The sequence below is a fragment of the Pelecanus crispus genome, chromosome 3, assembly GCF_030463565.1.
Source record: "Pelecanus crispus isolate bPelCri1 chromosome 3, bPelCri1.pri, whole genome shotgun sequence".
In the NCBI taxonomy this organism is placed as follows: Eukaryota; Metazoa; Chordata; class Aves; order Pelecaniformes; family Pelecanidae; genus Pelecanus; species Pelecanus crispus.
Window position 1 is genome coordinate 64167287 of NC_134645.1, and position 12536 is coordinate 64179822.

Consider the following 12536-nt stretch of genomic DNA (forward strand, 5'->3'; position numbering starts at 1 on the left):
AGGTGGGACTTCCCACCCTCACCTCAGACATGTGCCACCCGCCAGGGACTGAACTGCAGCCACCCCTTCCTGCTTCACTCCATACAACCCATACAACTTGGCCGCAAAGCCACAGCATTTGCCTCTGAGGAGGAAAAAGTGAGGAACGGTCCCTGTAAAACGAAAGGAAAGAAAAAAGATGCACAATTCTTTCCCTTGTGCCTGGAGGTCTCCCTGGGAGACCCTGCCTGCCCCAGACACTCCAGCCAGAGGCAAATAAAGTGCCTGAGACCTCCTGAGAGATGCAGCACACGTCCCGGGCTCCGGGCTACTTCATCTCAGGTAGCGAGCAACAGAACAAACAAGCTGCAGGAGTTATTCATGCTTTCTCTTCATGATGGTGGACTGTCATTTACCTGCCTTTTCCTTTTTTGCATTTACGTATTTGTGTGTAGTATTGTAAGATTATCTGTTATAATAAATTGGTAGTTTAATCACCTGAACCCACTGATTTGGTTCAAACTTGACTTGATCTTAGTTTGATCACTGCATTTTTCTTCCTTAATTAGCTTAGTAAAATTGTAATAAGTTAGCTGAGGAATGCTCTTGCCTGAGGACCCGCGCATCCTTTCTAGTACAGTTCAGAGGAAGTGCACGCAGCTTGTTTACTCCCCGAGCTACAAGCCCGGGTCACAAACCCACACGCATCAGGTAATCTCAGGTAAAAAATGAACAAAACACAGGCTTGGCTCCCAAATTGCATAGTGATTCATCAAAAAACATAAACATATGCTTAAAATACATACTACATGTTTTTCAAAGCAAGCATGAAGTACTAGTTTAGAAGTCTTATTTGTAAATCTACGTGTTCCTCCAACTAGGAGTCACTGACTAAGCAGCAGACCATCTATAAGAAATAAGAATAGCACATACCCACATTTTGCAAAATACAATTTATTATGTGCATACATCTCTGCAGAATTTAGACTATAATAAGTAATGTAAGAAGCCACCTTAGGCTAGGGGACACTGATCTGGAATATGACAGGGGGTGGGAGGGAAGGAAGGGAAGACGGGGGGTGGGGGGGAGAGGAAGGAAGGAAGGAAGGAGGGAAGGAAGGAGGGAAGGAAGGAAGGAAGGAGGGAAGGAAGGAAGGAAGGAAGGAAGGAAGGAAGGAAGGAAGGAAGGAAGGAAGGAAGGAAGGAAGGAAGGAAGGAAGGAAGGAAGGAAGGAAGGAAGGAAGGAAGGAAGGAAGGAAGGAAGGAAGGAAATACCAAACAGATGTTGCCTACTAGAAAGAAATCCAGAGATGTGTAATGGTTGGATGGATTAAAGTACATTCCCTTCCTCAACAATCCTTATATGACCCAAATACTTGTAAATTCTGGCTCTAAAGCTGTGAATGACAGACATTTAAATGGCCCCTGGATCTGCTTGCAATTCTGCTGCCATTGCTCTCCCCTCTCCAGGCTGTAGCTACATATAATTTGCTTGATAAACAGATGAAGCAAAATTACAAAACACTCCCTGAAGCCATGAAATGTGATGGACTACTAGTGCTAGAGCTGTATGTTGTGCTAGAAAAAGGTATTACTACTTCAAATGACTGCCTGGAAAAGTTACCATTTTCTACATAGTTTCTGAAAAACTATTTATATAAAAGTTGGGGCTCCTTGGAGCTACATAATTACATGAAGTCCTAATGCAGTTTTTCATATTATTTGTTTGAAACAAGCACTTAGGAAAAAATCTTCCCATACTTAGATCTGTTTTGCACCAAACAGATGGCCTATTTGGAGAGAAGGGAAGAATTATTAGAAGAACTAATTATGCATTTGCTTGACTTAAGAGGAGATACGATACCATGTACTTTCGCTCACAAGTGTGAATGCCAAAGAAGGGAAAAGATTTAAGACAGGATTGGAAAAAAAAGTATACCTAACAGTAATGAGATCAATCTGGGTGTTAAAGAGGTTAGGCTGAGTACCAGGAAATATTTCCTAACAGTGAGCTCTGTCAGACCATGAAATAGTTTCTCAGAGGAAGTGGTGGAAGCCTCGTGGCTTGAGTCACTCAAACTGATATTGGACAAAACACTCAATAATGCACTGCAGGGAACAGTATTGCGCTGGCAGGGCTTGGATGAGTGACTAATGGATTGTTTGCAGCTCTAACTATGATTCCCTGAAATGGTCTCTCTCCAAAGAAACACAGACCCAAACAATCACACGCCCACTTTCCAAGGGAATTGAGATTGTACATCTACTAATCAATCACAAACCGAACAGCTTCTCTCCCCATTATCCTGTTATGAACGCACCACTTCAAGGGAAAATATAACGATATCATCGGGAATAACTGAAAACTCCTAAAGGGAAAGAAAGTACCCAAAGATTTCAGAGAGTAGGTATGAACTAAACTATTCTACAAAAAGATTAACAAATAGAAATCCATATAGGAAAGAGAAAATTACATATTTATTGAGAACATTCAGAGCCAATGAAAAAATCTTATAGTGTTCAGGGAGGAACAGTTCCAGCTTATTCATACAAATAATGTATGTACATTTGCCGTAATACTTCCTTTCCTTTCTAGAATGTGCAAGAAAACTCTTCTGACACCTATCAACATTTAGCATTAGACTGCGGACCTCCAGAGCTGCGTGAGCCTCAGCAGCATGAACTGAACAGCCAGAGTCAGTAATGATTTACGTCCTTTGTGGGTCTGGCATAGGAAAAGCATGGCACGCAGCTACTGGTGGTTTATGGTATGAAATGAGTTTTTAAAGTCCATGCTCCTCGGTGTGAATGCTGCCTAACAGACGTGAAAAGTTCACAGCAAGGGAGTAGAAACTCCCTCTAAACAATATTCTCCGAAGTGCCCTGGTGTTACCTCAGATTTTGGATCACATTTTCAAAGCAAGGACCTCCTTTTGAAAATCTGCAGGTGGTTAATCTATACCTGAAACATCCCCAAGTTGTTACACAAACAGTTGACTTTTTTTTTTCCCCCTTGGAAATGTAAGCAGTAACAGCGCTTCAGAGGAAATATCTTCCAATTTTGCCTCTAATTAGAGTTTGAAGGAAAACAGTGATTTAGAAAATGACAAATACAAATTTGACAGAAAACAGCCATACCTTCCTTATACCATCTAACAGTGACAGAGGCAGAAACTTGTGAGTATGCAAAAACAAGAAAATCATTAAACCAGGTATAAAATACTAACTTACTGCTGACCCCATTTTCTCCATTGAAGCCTAGAAGGGCCACTGCTACTATAGTTGATACTACAGTACACTGAAGCTGTGATAATGTAATGACAAGTAATGGAAATGGCCATCTACAGGTATTTTAGTAATACAAAACTCTGAGCAGAGAAAATACTTGTGTGATCGTTTTGGCTGGGAGAGAGTTAATTTTATTTGTAGTAGCTAGTATGGGGCTACGTTTTGGATTTGTGCTGGAAACAGTGTTGATAATACAGGGATGTTTTAGTTAGTGCTGAGCAACGCTTACACAGAGCCAAGGCCTTTTCTGCTTCTCACCCCACCCCACCAGTGAGTAGGCTGGGGGTGCACAAGAAGCTGGGAGGGGACACAGCTGGGACAGCTGACCCCAAGTGACCAAAGGGATATCCTGTACCACAGGATGTCATGCTCAGCAGTAAACTAGGGGCAAGGTTGGCTGGGGGGCCGCTGCTCGGGGACTGGCTGGGCATCGGTCAGTTGGTGGTGAGCAACTGTTTTCATTTGTATCACTTAGTCTTTCTTGTGTTTTATTTCTGTTATTTTCCTTTTTATTGTTGTTATTACTATATTTTGTTTATTAAACTGTCTTTATCTCAACCCATGAGTTTTCTCACTTTTACTCTTCTGATTCTCTCCCCCATCCTGCACGCAGCTGTGTGGTGCCTATTTGTCAGCTGGGGTTAAACCACAACAACTTGTGAAGCTGCTGCAGGAGAAAACAGCTATGAACAGAAGATGAAACCAAGCAGCCCAGAAACCTTCTCAAACAGTGAGATCTATTCAGATCATGTATCAGAAAAGATTGTTCCTTATGAACGATTAGAATAAAGTAAATTAATTGTACATGTCTATCTCCTACAAGAAAATAAAGACTTGCTTCAGTAGGACAGTTTTTCCACAAGGTGCTCACTGCAGGATAGCAGTTAATGACCTCCTTGTACTCCCCCTAATTTGACTTCTTAAAGTCAGACAGAAAATACATTTCCTCATAAACCCTTCTTCAGGGCATGGAGACTCCCTTCTCCCCCATGCCGTGGGGCTCCACAGTGCAGACAAATCTCTGCACAACTGAGGTCAATGGAAATTCTGTCACTACTTTTACCAAGGCAGAAAACTCCCATTAAATCTAGGATTTCATTGCCTGTGGACTCATCCTCTTTCAAGCTCACTCTCGTAATCAGAAGCATTACTTAGAGCTCAGGGCAGAAGAACTGGAAAAGTCTGTGCAAGCACTACTATTATTCGTGGGTATTTTTTCCTCTATCTACCTTTGAAAATGGAGAACTCGCTGTCCTCAAGTTATCATTTTCGAGCTTAACACCACTTACAAATTATTTCATGTACCCCTCTCTGAAATAAGGCATCTGAGTAGGCTGGCAAGTAGACAGCACTGCCAGAATAAAACATGGGAGTAACACTCACAAAATCGGCAAGAAACAACAAAAGAGCACAGAAAATTAAGTAACTTTTACACATTCCCAAATGCCATGTTTGCACATGAAATGCACGCGCACGCGTGTGTGTGTGCACGCACGGCTGTATTAGGTACCTGTACCTCACTTGCCAGGTAAGCTTGCACTGTTTAAAGGTATGACTGCATTTAAGAGAGACTTAAGAGTCTGCAAATATAACCCATATTATAGGAAGACTAATTCACACGAGGGTGTCAGGGAGGCCTGGCTCATCCCTCGGGGCTGGGAGTGGCAGGGGGGGGCAGCCAGGGCCCATCCCAGCCCCAGCCAGGAGCAGGGGAGCCCGGGGCTCTGGGGCAGCCCCAGTGCCAGGCACTGGGCACCTCCCTGGGGACGGGCCACCAGCCCACGGGTGCGGGGTGGGCATAACCTGGCTCAGCAAAGCAACACTCACGCTTAAGACAACCCGGGGCTTTCCAGAGGACGATGAAAGTGCAGCTCTACCACCATGCAAAATCAAATTGCTGAAAGTTGTCACTTCTTATGTATTTCAGATTTTACAATCTGCCATATACAGAACATGGTCTGATTTTCATTTTCAAACAACAGGAATATGACTTATAACCTCTGAGTATCTGTAACTACTCCTTGTCATCTTGTGTCACTTTAGCTTTCATTCCTCCAGCCTCTAAACATTATTATTTGACGTAGAAATGTACTATGCTTCAGCAATTAAGATGACTGTATTTTAAGAAACTCTGAACTAATTTGTCATATTTTTATCTCTTTGCCTGCTGTAAACACAACTGATTGGACTCTGTTTTGGGACCATGCTTGGTCTGGGTTGTAGTGTATCGGGCTGTACGCAGGCACGTGTGGACAGCCTGCATCTTGTAACAACAGCTCAGTTATCTACAGTTGAAATATACAGAGCAAGTAGAGGTTAAGTTGAGAATAGCAAGGTATTTCTGATAGAAAATGCACGGTGTTTACAGAACGAAGCCATGGACTGTAGCTGTTTATTAAATCTGTTACTGCTCTTGACTGCATGAAGCTACCGATTCTTCCTGTCCATCACCTTGTATGCACAGGCATATTGCTTTTATTCTTGTCGCTTCTCCTCCCCTTGCTCTATCTTTGTTAGTTATAATAGCAAGAGCAGAAGCTGGACAACACATAATCAAGCACTAAATCTTTCTATCAGAGAAGCTACTGACTTCAAATAAAGAAAAGGCAAATCTTTGTGTATACAGACGAATGAGAGACATAAAGAAATAAAAGCAAGAAGCACATCATTTTAAGTACTAAAATACAAGCCAGTGTAATATGTCGAATCACTAAATCTACAATTAATAAAAGTTGAAGTGCAACACACTGAAAAAGTACTGCTACTCAGAATCATTACTTCCGTGCAAGGAATAGTACTTCAAAGGCCCGAGGTAAAAGAGCATCACCACCCCAGGAGATTCTTTGACTGACGTTAAGTTGGGGCATGCAGTCAGACCTCATATCGCATTTTCTTCCACACTGGCTGCAGTGCCATGGCTGTTTTAGTTTGTTTTGTTTGTTGAAGCACGTTTCAACAACATCATAGGCCACTTCAACACAGAAAACGACCACAGCCCCTGCCCATCAAAAGCCAGCACCCTGAGAAAGCAAATACACAACATACAGGAGAAAAGTAAGGGACAAGGGAATGAAAACAGAACCAAAGGAATACTTAATGCAAATGCCATCTATTTTACTTTGAGTTGTTTGTTGGTTAGGAATCTTGAAATATATATTTCTCCTACTCCTCCTTTCTCTTTCACTTACACAAATTAGAACTTAAACTCCACTAGTAAAACATGACACTTATTTCTATCAGAAGAGCCATCAGAAATTCGTTAAGTGCATAGATGAACATAGCCTTATAAGTATCTAGCACTGCCCTCATCCGAAACAATGATTCACGCCTCCCTTTACAGCCTTCAATGGGGGGAAGGCTCCTCTAACCAGGCTGTCGCACATGAAGACTAGTCCTTACGAGGGAATTTAACTTCATTTTCATGATTTAGTCATATGACACGAATCAGCTTATAAAACGTGCCTAATCCCTCACTATATGACAGAATTTCAGGGACTCCTTTCAATATCATCCTTAACTTTCTACATAACCTCCTATAATCTTTTTCTTTGAAGCCCACCAGTATCGTCCAAATGTAACCAAGGGTGGGGTTTTAAACCAATGAGATTTTATAGAGACACAAAAGAAAGTCTACCATGGAATTATTATGCATGGAAAAGAAACTTGTTTGACTCCTGGGTCTAGTTTTTACAGGTACTACATTGTTGAAGTCCAAGTGCTTAAGCACCTACCTACAGACCTGTGGGAAGGGGACAAAGCTGTGTAAGCTAATGAGACCTTGTGTTTCTGAGAGGAGAGATGCATTTTAAAATACTGCCTGTTGGAACACAAGATGTGTTTTTATCTGGACAGACAAAAAAGCAACTTTTTGTGCAACTAAGCAACTTAAGTAAGAAATCAGAAAACCAAAACAGATGCGGGCCCCTAAAATATAATTTTTATAGCACTACCTTTCAGCATCTATTACAACTCACAATTTTCAGCACATAAAATAAAAAAAATCTGATAAATAATATAACTGTACTGCTTGCACCTCTTCCTTTCTCTCTCCATTGTCCCTCCACTTAACCCAGGAAAGACCCTTACTGTATTACACTTACTGGAGACGTTGAGTTTCAGACCATGGTGTCTTAACAGGAGTCTTGAATGTCTCATAATGGTTTTCAAGCATACGCAGCACAGTTCTTGGAGAGGTAATGTGGCTGTGCTAACATTGTTTTAAAAGCAGTTTTCTTAATATTTATTTTTAGTACTTCTGTAAGGACAAATATATTATTACTTACTACAACAAGCTAAGCTGAAATTTAATAAACTATCAAAAACATCTGGAAAAGCTTTAATTTTTAAAGGCAAAAAAAGCATAGTTAGTTATTCTTTTTACATGGGTAAAATACCCCCAACAAAAAAATTGCCATAGTGGACAACAATTGAGAAATTAATTTTAAAGTGCTACTATATCTCAGCTGTGTTGCATAGATGACATTTCCAACATGATCTCAGCGTGACAGAGTGTATGCCATCTGGCCCACAAGCGCTAACAGCGTGGAATCCACTACCATGTATCAGATGAAGAGATGGAATGGACAAATACAGAATATACTAAAGCAATATGAACAAAAATTTGACCAGATGCTGAGAAAGTATTAAATTTTCTCAAATCTTTTTCATTCCTTTTAGCTGTGTCATTCCTCTCTAACACCATGTCAATTCAGTCTTCCTTCTTCCTCTAAAAACTACAGGTATTTTCTGGACACTTTTGAGTTATAGATGTCTGGGTATCTTACTTCGATCTCAGCTAATACCCTCAAAGAAGCACTAAGCTCATTGTTGCAGTATTTAAGAAATTATTATTCTATTTTTATCTTTATCTTTTTGATTTTAAATTGTTTTGACTAAACTAATTTTCCAATAATCCCTGTTTTCTTCCTTACTCTCTTGCATTGTGTATAGAAAAGCTGCCATTACTACTTATTGTATCCTGCTCATGACAGTGTAATTTCATTAAACTTATATAATCCATTCAGCAAACATGTATAATACAGTTTATTTAGAATAGATTATGATTTTATTAGGTTATATCTTTTATGTTTTTCTTTGCTAAAGCTTAATCTTATTAGGATTATACACTGCACCGAAGGTTATGTCATTATTTTGGCTTAAATGCTAATTTTACACATTTCATCATGACTGGTACGCTCTCTGCAGCAGCAGCCTTGCACTCAACCAGGCAGGAATGGCAGCTCTCTAGGCAATGTTTGGGATAGCTAGCTAAGAAGCTAAGACTTGTTCTGCAGCTGTCTGTGCTAAACTGAGCTTTAGGATTGGGTTTCCGATGGCTGGAAAGTCCCTAGCATTTTGTAAGATAATTACCCCAAAAAGAAAATACATTTTATTAAGTACAGAACTTTCTCAAAGAAATGACTGTCTTCAAACTTCAGAAACTTCTGCATTGCACCAACTTTTTCACATTTAGAAATACAGTTTGAAAACCACTAGAGGGAAGCAATTTTGGCAGATCAAATTTGAAAACAAAACTACGCAGAAGTTTTTCAAAGTTAGTGTGACTGGTTTTGCTTTTTATTTCTTCCATTTTTAATGAATAAGTTAACAGCTGCCTTCTAAATTGCTGAATTTAGAAAAGGCCATGACTGATGTATCTCAGCAACTTGGTGACAGAGTTGGAAATGCAAATGAGAAAGGCACTCCAATGTCCTGAGACGCAGCAGCCTTGGTGCTGCCCTACCATGGCTGTAGGAAACAAAAGGGTTTAATCTGCTTAATCTGTTTCCTGAGCACTGTGAAAGCAGTAATGAATTGACTCCTCACACCAGTCCAGCAAGGCAGGCTATTAAGTGATATTGTCTCACTCGGGCAACTCTCCCTCTCTCCAGGGAAGGTAAGGGAAGAAAACGTTGAGAGCTTTATCCCGCCTCTTCACCCATCCAACTCACCACCACCACACAAACCCAGTCAGTTGCAAACCCACACTGTGAAAAATAGCTCAAGTCTCCAATCAGGGTCAACTTCAGCTTTTGCTTAAAGCAACTTTTCTTCCTTAGCTCACTGCTGCGGCAGCTGAAGGATCATTTATGAGGGGTAGGTAAAGTATATTCATAAATAAAGTTATTACTAAAATAAGGATGTTCTGTAATTAGACTGCAGCAAAGGATGCTGCTATTCAAGTTCCACCTGAAAAAAAGAGAGGATATAATTTTGTATATTAATTATAAAGCACGTGGTTCAAGGAAAGGTGATCTAACATGTTGTACTGTCCTCATAAACAAGACTATTCTTTACGTAAGATTTCAAGCAAGGCACTGTGTGATATAAACAGTTGTATTTCAGGAGAAAAAAAAATAAATTCTCATTATCTTACATCTCTAAAGAAAACATGGGAAAAACCCTGATATACGCTAACTGCATTTTAATTAAATAATACAAGGGAGGGTGAGCGTTCACTAGGTGTGTGGCATTTCAACCCCAGATGAAAACACTTGCCTGCTTTCATTGTCTTTCTCATAAATAAATCTCAAAGGAAATTAAGGATTTGTTTCCTGACTGTCTGTTGGTGAAAGCGAGGCAGGGAGAAGTGAGCTGGCCAAGGTCAGGCAGCAAGTCAGCAGCGGACCCAGGGGATGAACTCATGTGCCCTGATCCCTAGGCAGTTCTCTAGGCATTAGATCAGGCTGTTTTCCACCCCGCTGCCCGCGCTCTTACAGCAACAGCCACTTCCACTGCTTACTCACAGAAACAGCATGGACATTTTCGTTCCCTCCAAACACAGCCATACTACTGTTAGCATAAATCCAAATACTTTTCCTCTTATGCAGCTCATATTAGATTTAAAAGACCCTTTTTTTTTTTTTTGCTTTACTGTGTCTTTCAAAGTTTTCCAGTGGTTAGATACTCTAATTCTGACTAGCTGATCTACTTGTGCCAACCAACTAACATTACCAATGTCTCAAATATTAATAGCTTTGGAGAGTTTGCCCATTATACCATTCCCACCTTCACTGTTCTTACACCTTAGCTCGTAACAGCAAACATTGATTTTGAGCAACACTAGCACTGAATAATCTTTTTAATTTTTCCATCATTTGTTCTGCTCTGTATGAATAAGTTCAATGAGCTGCAATTTCAGCGTGGTGCACACTTGTCTTCCCAGCATCCCCACAGGACAGGGCACTGGGTGGAAGAAGCACAACCATCCCATCTGCTTCCTGGAGACTGTCTTTGGAGAGAGCAGCCTGAAAAAGAAACGGCATGGAGCCCTATCTTGCCTTACGTGCTCGTGAAGGCAGACACAGCTCAAACCTCTCTCACTCTTTCTTACTCTAACCAACATTTAACTGTTTCTTGAATTTCCAAGCTAATCTTTCAGACATTGTTGTTTACTGTATTTCTGTTTTGCTCACTACTTTTCATTTCACTTGAAAAAGGAAGCAAGAGATTAACTGGAAGGAAGTTTAAATGTACATCCTCCTACACATTATGCAAAGCCACTTGATGACAACTACCTGGCATCACACCAGGTCCCAAACTCATTAGATTTAGATGCTCTCCATCAGGCCATTGCACACTGACTGACAAACAGTAAATATATTTTTTTTTATCAGTAAACACCACAGGTTCAATAATGAGCTGTCCTTTCCTCTCAAGAGACAGGAGGCTCAGACAACACCTCTTGTAGCAGTTAAGAAAGCAGCAGATGACTCCAGAAAAAGAGACCTTTGCTAAAGCATAGTACTGGTGACCAATACAGTGAGCATGGTGTTTTGGACTGTCCATGGCAGTAAAAGCACTTTGCAGGTAGTAGCTTGTGGATGTGGCAGCTCAGCACCAAAAAAAAAAAAAAAAAAAAAAGAAAAGTATCAAAGCATCTATGCCTATCAAGGGACATAGCCTACTGATCAGCTGGGCAGATCACACCAGGAAATGCCCAAGTACCAACTGTCCTCTGCTAAATGTCTTAGAACTCCAACACTAATGCCTCCCTGCGCCAGGTAGGTGCACACATGCGCGCTCCAAACTAACACTATAGCTGTAATTGTAATGCAGCTGGGGACAAGGGCTGTGCCTGTGCACATGCTCGGCGTGCTGAGTCACGCGTAGGAGCTCCCTGGGCAGTCCCGGGAACTCCCCAGCTAGTTTCTGTCGAGATGAGATAATTGACTGATAGCTACAGGAACCCGCCCCGGGCAGGCCCGGCTCCACCAGAGGGCTGAGGGATCGATAGAAGAACTCCCCAGGCAGTTCCAGCCTGTGTTAACAAGATAATCGACTGCCTGACGGGGACTGGGGAGGCAGGGAGCTCCCGGCAGCCCTGGGAACAATCCAGGCAAGTCCTGCTTTGTACACATGAAGTAAATGGTGAACCGATAGACACTATTTATCTATTTAGGTAAGTTTGTCATCGGATAGGGCAATTTTTTGCACATAGTTGAGACGATTTTGACTAGAATCTCGTCATGCATGCACTGGAGCGTTGATGTGGGACCACAGGCCAGCTGGATGACAAGAATTCACCAAACCACAGCTTGCAGCCTGGGGAGTCTGATCCAAACCAGCTGAAAATGCTGTTACGAGGATACTTGCAATGGAGAATCCTATCACCACCTGGACTGAAACTGGCTGTACCGTCACAACAGTGACAGAAGCAACACAAGAGTCTTACCTCATGCAGAGCATCCAAATAAATCAGTTTCTTTAGCTAACACGTGAACCAGTGTGTGTGTAACACGGACCAGAACGGTCTCTAAGAAAACAAGAGCCTACTACCATGTAAGCTGGCCACAATGAAATCACACACAGATTTAAAACATTACCCCAGAGTACAAGGGCATTGGTCCAAGTAAATATATCTGATGCCACCATCAGATTTTATGTGAGGTACCTCTAATTCTGACTTGCAGAATACATCCTCTTTTCCCAAAACACTTAGTATTTACTAAGTACATTCCAGTATTCTGCCCTGTTCCTCAGAACACAAAAATGCTGGTTACACAGATAACATTTATAAATGTTGGTGGTTTCTGGGCTGTGCCCATTTATTGATGCTCTGGCTGTAGTCCATTGTAGCACTAGGGACACACACCCCCGCGATGGAACAAGGACCTCTCCTGTCCAGACCATCTGTAACCATGCAACACGAAACTTCACACCAGAGTCCCGGAGCAGAGCTGCTGACCAGCTCTGTCAGCATGCCTGTCCTGAGACATTCAGTTCTGACTAACAGCGAGACCAGGTCGTGTTCAACCTCTAGCTTTGGA

General features: G+C 41.5%; 1 protein-coding gene across 3 annotated transcripts in view; it reads right to left on the bottom strand.

Annotated features, from left to right (window-relative positions):
* The window catches only part of AIG1 (androgen induced 1), a 125336-nt gene that overhangs the window by 87923 nt on the left and 24877 nt on the right, over positions 1–12536 (bottom strand). The window lies entirely within an intron of this gene.